General features: G+C 40.9%; 1 long non-coding RNA gene across 1 annotated transcript; it reads left to right on the top strand.

Moving 5' to 3' along the window:
• The first annotated feature begins 524 nt into the window (after window positions 1-524).
• Window positions 525-5,447, top strand: LOC310671776. Its single transcript, XR_014508178.1, has 2 exons — window positions 525-2,030; window positions 5,075-5,447. It is a non-coding gene; the product is annotated as an uncharacterized lncRNA (long non-coding RNA).
• The last annotated feature ends 3,804 nt before the right edge of the window (window positions 5,448-9,251 follow it).

The raw sequence follows: 9,251 nt of genomic DNA, 5'->3' as shown, positions 1-9,251 counted from the left end.
GGCAATTGTCAGGGATGATGGGAATTGTGGTCCACAACATCTGGAGGGCACCAGTTTGGCTATTCCAGGCTTGTAGTTCCAGGAGCAGTGGGCGTAGGGCCATTGGGAGTTGGAAAGGAGTAAGAATGACGGGACAATATATTGGGATCAAATTGGCCACAACTTTATTGATTACAGAAGTCAGTAGGTTTTGGCATAGTCATTGGGTGTGTATTATGAATCAACCAGCCCATTTGCTGGGTGATTATTCTTTCACGGTCGATCCTGGGTTTAGGATCACCTTATGACTTGCATCAGTTCTGAGCATTCCCTCCAGGATGCCATGTGGGGAATTCTATGGCCCATCTGGGCATTTGGACAGAATCTTATCCCCTGGACCCCTTTAATGGGGTACCTTGGTGGGTAAATGTACCCCTTATTCCTCAAGGGTCTCTCTTACAGGACACACTGTTTCTTCCGTTTTCCTAGCAGTAGCCCTTAAATTGAGAGGAGGGGAGGACTTTTGTGAGTGCTCAAAAGGAATACACACAAAATGAGGATGTCCATGCCTTCTTAACAACCACAGACTTCTCTCGGTTTTGGATAGGACCATTGGGTGCCTCCAGATACTAGTTTGTAGGAGGGATTCAATCACATTAGGGTTGCATGTTTAAAGTAGATTAAAGTGCTCTGTTGCCCTTGCACAACAAATTGTGGGATGTAAAGGTGCAGTCAAGTGCATTCCAACAGAGGACTAACGGCCTCCATGTTCTAACTGGTTGCTGTGACAACCAGTTTGTCGGTTGCTGGTAGTTTTGAAGGATAACTGCTCAGTTGCAGCCACCTCAGGACCAACTTCCCTCTGGTATAGTTTATTTGCTTCTTATGTAACCTAAGCCTGCCTTCAGGTACAGTTCTGTAACCCTGAATGAATCTGAGAGTAAAATAGTTTTATATTAACGTGAATCAGATTTGTGTGTGTATTCTTTAAGAGGGATTCAAAGGGATTTTTAACCAGGAAGGCATCTTTATTAGTAGAACTCAGACGAGTCAGCAACAAGCTGATCGCTGCACAAACTTATAAAGGGGATTGTTTAACTCTGCTAAAGTAAACCTTCCCACACAAATTTCCCCCTTTTTTGCTGGAGGGGAGATGGACATTTTGCAGTTTGGAAAGGTGTGGGGGTGAACAAATGATTAAGGGGAAGATGTGTAAACACCTCACAAGCAAATCGGGATGAATGCAGGACAACTGCCCATTGTCTTGTAACTCTGTAAACAAATGAGAACAAATGCTCAGGGAAGACCAGAAACAGTCAAACCACCATGTCAGCTTTGTCCAAGTCAATCAGGATGGATGCTTGTTAAAAAGATCATCTCGAGGAGCCTCAAAATGCTCCTTTGTCTTGACCTTAACAGGAGGCTTACAGTGATAAAGTGTGAGAAACTCTGGCAGCACTGTAAACATGATGTGGTTTATAATAAAAAGCCAAAGAAAGCAAGGAAAAAGAAAAGAGAGCAATGTCTCCTGGGGCACAGCATCAATGTAGGTCACTGCTGTGTTGATGGTGCTGGGGTTGGAGGAGAGATTGCACAATTTAGTAAAATTTGCAGGCGGCACTTTTAAGGAGAAAGAATACGGGAAACATTTTCAATATATCCAGCGCTGAATCCTGCCGGAAGATTTGTGAGCAGCTGTACTGGGTATGCCAGGGCTCAGCACGAAGACATCATTCCTGTTTGTTGATTAAGGTGCTAAATTGTCTAAAGCTGTCTCTGCTGTCATCTCTTAGAGGAGGGATCTCAACTTGTCATGAGGAGGGACCCACTTGGAACTTCAACCTGCGGTAGGAAACTCAGTTCCAAGAGACTGCAGTGAGGGCCTAGCAGTAAAGAAGAGGAGGCATGGGAGAGGAGACCAGTGATAAAGAGGTGGAGCCTATGCACTCTGATTGGAGCCAAGGACTGAAGAGGCCATGGACCCAGTTGTGGAGATTTCAACAAACCATCTAATTGGAAGGTCTTTTATTATGATGCTCTCAGCTCAGCTGGTACCTGCATTGGATGTGAAATTATTTTTATACAGTGGTACCTCGGGTTAAGAACTTAATTCATTCTGGAGGTCTGTTCTTAACCTGAAACTGTTCTTGATCTGAGGTACCACTTTAGCTAATGGGGCCTCCTGCTGCCGCTGCACTGCCGGACCATGATTTCTGTTCCCATCCTGAAGCAAAGTTCTTAACCCAAGGTACTATTTCTGGGTTAGTGGAGTCTGTAACCTGGAGTGTCTGTAACCCAAGGTACCAATGTATATGTAATAATTTTCCATTGTTTTTATATCTGCAATTTTTATATATGTTTTTGCTGCATTGAGAAATTACATTGAGATGCTTCAGAGGAAACGATTCACAAATCAAATGAAAACAACAACACTGGCAACAATACTGTAGTTCAGGCATAGGCAAACTCACCCTCCAGATGTTTTGGGACTACAACTCCCATCATCCCTGACCACTGGTCCTGCTAGCTAGGGATGATGGGAGTTGTAGTCCCGAAACAACTGGAGGGCCGAGTTTGCCTATGCCTGCAGTAGTTCTTTATCTCACGACCCCTTTATAATTTCACTGCATTATTCCAAATGCTTTGACTTGCCATTTGGAAACCAGAAATAAAGGCTTAAGGATCCAAAATCAGATAGCATGAGAAAATGAGATTTTATTTGCATTCTCCAAAGCCCGCAAGGGCAAAGTGGAGAAAACGAGGATCTTTTTCCCCTTCTCTTCTGCATTTCTCCAGCCTCATCCTTGTGTAGGATTAAACAAAAAGAGCAAGCAAGCCGCTTCAAAGCAAATGAGGCCCTTAATTTAGCATGGAGCAAAGATGGCTAGCTGTTAAGGTATTATCAGATTACTATAAAGGCTCTCTTGGTCTCAGGAGGCTCTGGTTTGGTTCCCGGCATTGCTGTTAGAGCTGGAAGTCGTAACCACAGATTATAGCAATGAGCGTCCAAATTTCCATATCCCAGCCAAAGATGCTGCTCCCTCAAGTTGCTATTTAACTGGGCCTTCTGTTTACACGATAAATAGTGTAATTGCCCTTGTATAAGCATAGCCCTAGGGAGCTGAGTTTTCAGTTACTGATTATCTCTGCAAAAGAAATGAATGAGGGCTTATCCGAGCTGTGTGCAAGTGACCTCTCAAATTTCTCCTCCCTACTTTTGAGCAGAGGAATTGAAGAGGGGAAAACCATTTCACCCTATTTCTCCAGAGAAACACGAGCATGTCAGCACTGCCAGGCATGAGCATGGGTTGGCACAGAAGGAAGAAACACTGGAGATAGGCTGAGTTGTGTGAACCTGAATTGGGAGGGTGGGATCTCCCCTTTCAACCCTGTTGCTTAGGAAGAGGAATCAGGGATGACAGCTCCCACACACCCTTTTCGTGCAGAGTGGAAAGGCTCAGTGGAATCTCAGGAGGGCTTGGAGCCACAGAGGGGAAAGGGGGAACCAGAAGTGGCAATGGCCAAACAGGAGGTGGAAGTCTTACTGCCTAGAGGCCTTCACAGGTAGGAGCAGACCTACTCACCTTGAAAGAGAAGGCATCTGCAATCTCAACATCCCTGCAGGCCGAGCAGATCTTGCAAGTGAGCATGCCTAACTTCATCTTTAAAATCTTGGCAGGTAGGGCAGGGAAACTGTTGGGACATCTTCATTGCTTCTACCCAGTTCTGAACTTCTCAACCTGCTCTTGAACTCCTGAATTCTGACTCGTGAGCTTTGTGTCCGCTGCTGAGCCTGTGCTGAACAAAAACCTATTTCTTACAAGTTAGAAACTCTGCTTGCATTTTTTAATATATATAAATTGTTATTAGTTTTTTAACATATCATTTTCAACAATAATTAAACATACTTTTATATCTTATACCATTTTTTTTACTTCCATCAATCACATCTGAAAATTTTCCAATCTATTCACTTAATATACATTTCGTACTTTCACTATTACATTTAAATCTCATAACTAATATCTATTCTTTCTCTATTCTATCTCTATGAAATATATGTTTCATATATTTCTCCTTACAAAACTTCTTGTAGTCCTACTAGCATAATTTGTTGATTACAGTTGCTCTTCAAATAGTTCATATATTTCTTCCAGTCTTGTGGTGATCTCTGGTCCTGCAGGTTTCAAATCCTTCCTGTCATTTTATCTAATTCTGCATAGTCCATTAATTTTGTCTGGCATTCTTCTTTCGTCGGAATTTCTTCTTGTTTCCATTTCTGGGCTAACAATACTCTTGCCGCTGTTGTTGCATATAAGAACAATTTAACATCTTGTCTATTAATATCCTCACCTATAATACCAAGTAAAAATGCTTCTGGTTTTTTAAAAAATGTATATTTCAAGATCTTTTTCATCTCATTATATATCATTTCCCAGAAGTTTTTTTTTTACTTTCTTACATTCCCAAGAAAGTACAGTGGTGCCTCGCAAGACGAAATTAATCCGTTCTGCGAGTCTCTTCATCTAGCGGTTTTTTCATCTTGCGAAGCAACCCTATTAGCGGATTAGCGCTATTAGCGGATTAGCGCTATTAGCGGTTTAGCGGCTATTAGCGGTTATTAGCGGCTATTAAAGGCTTAAGGGATTAGCGGATTAGCTGCTAAAGGGCTATTAGCAGCTTAGCGCCTTAGAACAAGGGGGTGGGGAGCGAAAAAACCCCTCAAGAATCGCAAGACATTTTCGTCTTGCGAAGCAAGCCCATAGAGAAATTCGTCCTGCGAAGCACCTCTGAAAACGGAAAACCCTTTCGTCTAGCGGGTTTTCCGTCTTGCGAGGCATTCGTCTTGCGGGGCACCACTGTATGTTGAGGGGCAGGAGCCAAGACACACCATTAGCAGTGACAATAGCATATAATGTTATCCAGGTGGCAAATCACAGAAATCACAGAAAATTTGCCACCTGGATAACCATGCAGGGAAGGGGCTGTGTTTACTTTGCACCATGTTCTTTTACCCCATCAACATTTAGTGTTAAAAGTCATTGCATCCTTGGCAAGCAGTTTTATGAACCTGACATGTTTCATTCTTTTGTAGAGAAACAGTAAACGTTTTATTGGACACAATGTATGGAATCCCAGAAGCTGCTGGAGCATCTGGAGGAATGATGCAAATATAAAGTGATTCGATACACTCTGCTTCTTGGAAAAGTTGCATTTGTAGAAGGGAGGGGGGCAGGAATACCCCCCCTTCATGGTTTCTTCTTTTCAGCTCTTGAAAATGGACACAGAAAGAAATATGAGTTGGAAATATTAAAAACCAAACCAAAACCAAAGGAACCTGGCCGATAGTGGATTTGCATCAAATAACGAATTCATGTTTTCAATTGTCTGGATGTAATTTCCATGGGTGCCTTATTAGAAACTTTAACTATCATATGAGAATGCCTCATTAAAAACTTTAAACATTATTGCTCTGCTGGAGTCTCCTGTGGATAGATTTCCTTTCTCACCTCTGCCAGATGATCGAGTTTAGAGGTAGGTACAATGTGGAAAAATCACTTGTGCATTCATTCAACACTTCCATACCCTGGGAGGAAGGGGGGGGGGGAGTAGTGGAAATGGCTTGAATTTATAGATCTATAAAGTTTTTTCGACACTTGCATTGTTTTTAAATGGACCTTTTATAAATGGGATTTTTGAATGTGCTCACGTTTTACTCCGATATTTTGTGGTTCATTAACCTTTTGGCCTGGAAAATCATGGAAAGTTCAGCCATGCACACATGTCAGCGTGGCAAAAGGAGAACAACCTTTTGCATGTTGCAATGAAGTGCAATGGGTGACAGGATATTAAACTGTTTTTATACACAACAACAGCGGCAAGAGTATTGTTGGCCCAGAAATGGAAGCAAGAAGAAATTCTGACGAAAGAAGAATGGCAGACAAAATTAATGGACTGTGCAGAATTGGATAAAATGACCTGCTGGATCAGAGATTCACAGAAGAAATATACGAATTATTTGAAGAGCAACTGTAATCAACTGGTAGGACTACAAGAAGTTTTGTAAGGAGGAATATATGAAATATTGCAAAGAAGAGAAAGAAGAGAGATATTAGTTATGATATTTAAACGTAATAGTGAGAGTAAGAAATGTAAATTAAGTGGGAAAGATTGGAAAATTTTCAGATGTGATTGATGGAAGTAAAAAAAAACTTGTATAAGATATGAAAGTTATATTTAATAATTGCTGAAAATAATATGTTAAAAAACCAATAAAAATATATAAAAAAGAAGTGCAATGGGCATTCTTTAGAAAATCAATCTGCTGTTACTAATATCTACTGACAACAGCTTCCTTTTGGTTGTTTGTTAAACTTTTTATCCTTCGTTTACACCAAATGGTGCACAAAGTGGCTAACAGCAATGATACCACACACACAATAAAGCAGCAATAAAATAAAAAGCAAAAACAACCCTACAGGGAGATAAAAAAAGTCAATAAAAACAAACTCATTTAAAGTGTAAATGTTGCAGCATGTATTCAAGTCAGCTTATGGGCCAAAGACCAGACCAAATAAAAAAAATGTCTCCGGCTCCCAGTGGGTAGCTCCTTTCAGAGATGGGGCCACCCGGTCTCCCTTGGCTAGCGCTTGGGTTCCACCACTGAGAAAATCCTCTCTTAAGGTCCTGCCAAATGAGCTTCAGATGTTAGTGGAACAGAATCTTGAAATCTGGACAGGTCTATATTGGAGAATGCAGCTTTTCAGATATCCTTGTCCCAACCTGTGCAGCGCTCAGCTTCATTTCGTACATTCTCTGGTCAATATATGTAATCCAAATTTTGTACATAACTCAAGATAACATTGAATTTGAGAGCCTAATGGGGCCAAACAAGGGGTAAAACAATTACAGTTGGTGCCTCTTCCTTGGTTCAGTGTTACCTTCTGTTCTCAGGTTGTGTTCTGTTTTGTTATGACAAATTTAACTTTCCTTAGGAAAAAAGAAATGGAAAATACCTCTGAGATACATTTGATGATCTTCCTAGAAATTACATCACTAGAGTTTAATGAACTGTACTTTGTGTTTAATTAGTATTAAGAAAAGAGAAGAAGGATTGAGGAATCATTCAACTGCTAGTAACGCTCAAGGCAAAAACATTTTGCATCCTTACAAAAATGCAAGTAGATTATATGTTTTTTACATTTACTCAGAAGTCACAGAGACCCTTTGGCAAGATGTTTGCTTCATTAAATAGCAAGCTTTTTTTTAACCCACTGAAGTAATTAAAATCACTCTGAACATCAAAGCAGGACATAATGTAGATATATATATATATATAAGGAAATTTAAGAAGTGACTGCTTCTTAATTCTATGTGTGTCTTCTATGGACCAATGATAAAACTGAAAGAAATCTGATAATGCATTTTTTAACAAACAATTTTATTGGTTTTAAATACAATAACTATTAAACACTTATCCAGCAGTACAACTAATGGTGTTTTCTTTATCCATTGTCTTTACACATAAACTTACACATTCAATATTCAAACATATTACTTAACGTAACCCCTCCACTGAGAGTACAAATTTGTTGTTGACCAGTGTAATGGGGCTGGCCCCACCTCCCAGCAAGAAACTTGACTACTGAGGCTGGGCGTGAGCGTCCGAAAATTAACACTGAGAGGCAGGCCAGACCCTGTTTGCCCTGTTTCCCTGGGAACTGTAGCACCACGCACAATCCCACAAAAGGGACCCACAATGTAAAGTGTGAGTGCTCCTTATGGAAGACAATCATATTCAGCTATGAGTGATTGCTAAAGAAGAAGAAGAAGATTGTTGGACAAAAGCAGCAGTTTACTGAGAGTGTAGGTATAGCAGCGAACGATTTGCCACTAAATATATTAAACCAGAGCTTTCCAGGGTGTCAAACACAACAGCACTCTTTCTGATGTAGACACGTGTGCCAGAGTTGCTTTGCCATCATTTTGAGTGAGATAAAAGTGTTGATCATCGCAAAATATACTATACTGCAGAGGAGAGCTCGCTGTTTCTTTGGTAGAGTGTCAAAGAGGCTTGTAAAAACTCCTAACTGGTGAGCATCGTCCTTTGCAACATTTTCTAATAATATTCACCACTAGGCACTTTCGCATTGGCCTAACTTCTGTTGATGCTGGATGCATTTTTTTTTAGTTTGATACTAGTTCTTGTTTAAACAAATAATGTTTGCATAATTGCTGTCATTTGTAGTGACGCTGCAAGATCCAGCTTTCCATATTATGGGGGTCTTTTTATGGATAAATCTTACAGCAGGCCATTTTTAAACTGGAAAATTGCAGCAGACCTTGTAGTATATTTTTCTGGGGGGAAATGAACAAATTCCTATGCCTCACAAATAAACCAGAGATGCATTTTAAATAAAAGTACGCATTCTACTCATGTAAAAACACGCTGATTCTTGGATTTCCGTGGGCCAGATTTAGAAGGCGATTGGGCCGGATCTGGCCCCTGGACCTTAGTTTGCCTACCCATGTACTAACCTAAGGATGGAATCTCACACCACTGGAACAATGCAGCAGTTACTGAATATAGCAACTACTCTCCTTGTCTCCTTTGTAACATTTTAACCACATATGGAATTATGTCACAGTGTACCTCGGGTTAGGTACTTAATTCGTTCCGGAGGTCCGTTCTTAACCTGAAACTGTTCTTAACCTGAAGCACCACTTTAACTAATGGGGCCGTCGCAGTGCTGGAGCACGATTTCTGTTCTCATCCTGAAGCAAAGTTCTTAACTTGAGGTACTATTTCTGGGTTAGCGGAGTCTTTAACCTGAAGCGTATGTAACCTGAAGCGTATGTAACCCGAGGTACCACTGTAGTTTGTTTCTCCACCCCTGTTGAGGCAGGGACAGGTACAACATTATGACATCATGAGTCAAAACAAGAGGCAAGTTACATTAAATATTGCAGAGAAACCGGAGTTGGGCAGTATGACACAACACACCCCTTCTTTTCTGTGTGGAATCTGTGCTTCAGGCAACACAAAGGTCCAGTCTGACACATGTGCCAATTAACTACACATTATCCACAGCAATAGTTTCTACTGAGAGAGAAGAAAGGGATCTACCCCAATCTATTGATAAAGTCCCTACTGGGGCAACCATGTACAACTCATAGATAGCTGACATGGTGTCCTTTAGATGTTCTGGGCTACATCTCCCATCACCCTCAGCCGGTACGGCCAATGACCAGGGATGATGGGACTTGTAGTC

Source organism: Podarcis tiliguerta (assembly GCF_965153285.1).
Source record: "Podarcis tiliguerta genome assembly, chromosome: 2".
Classification (NCBI taxonomy): domain Eukaryota; kingdom Metazoa; phylum Chordata; class Lepidosauria; order Squamata; family Lacertidae; genus Podarcis; species Podarcis tiliguerta.
The sequence above is the reverse complement of the archived record's forward strand: the minus strand, read 5'-3'. Positions and strand labels throughout refer to the sequence as shown.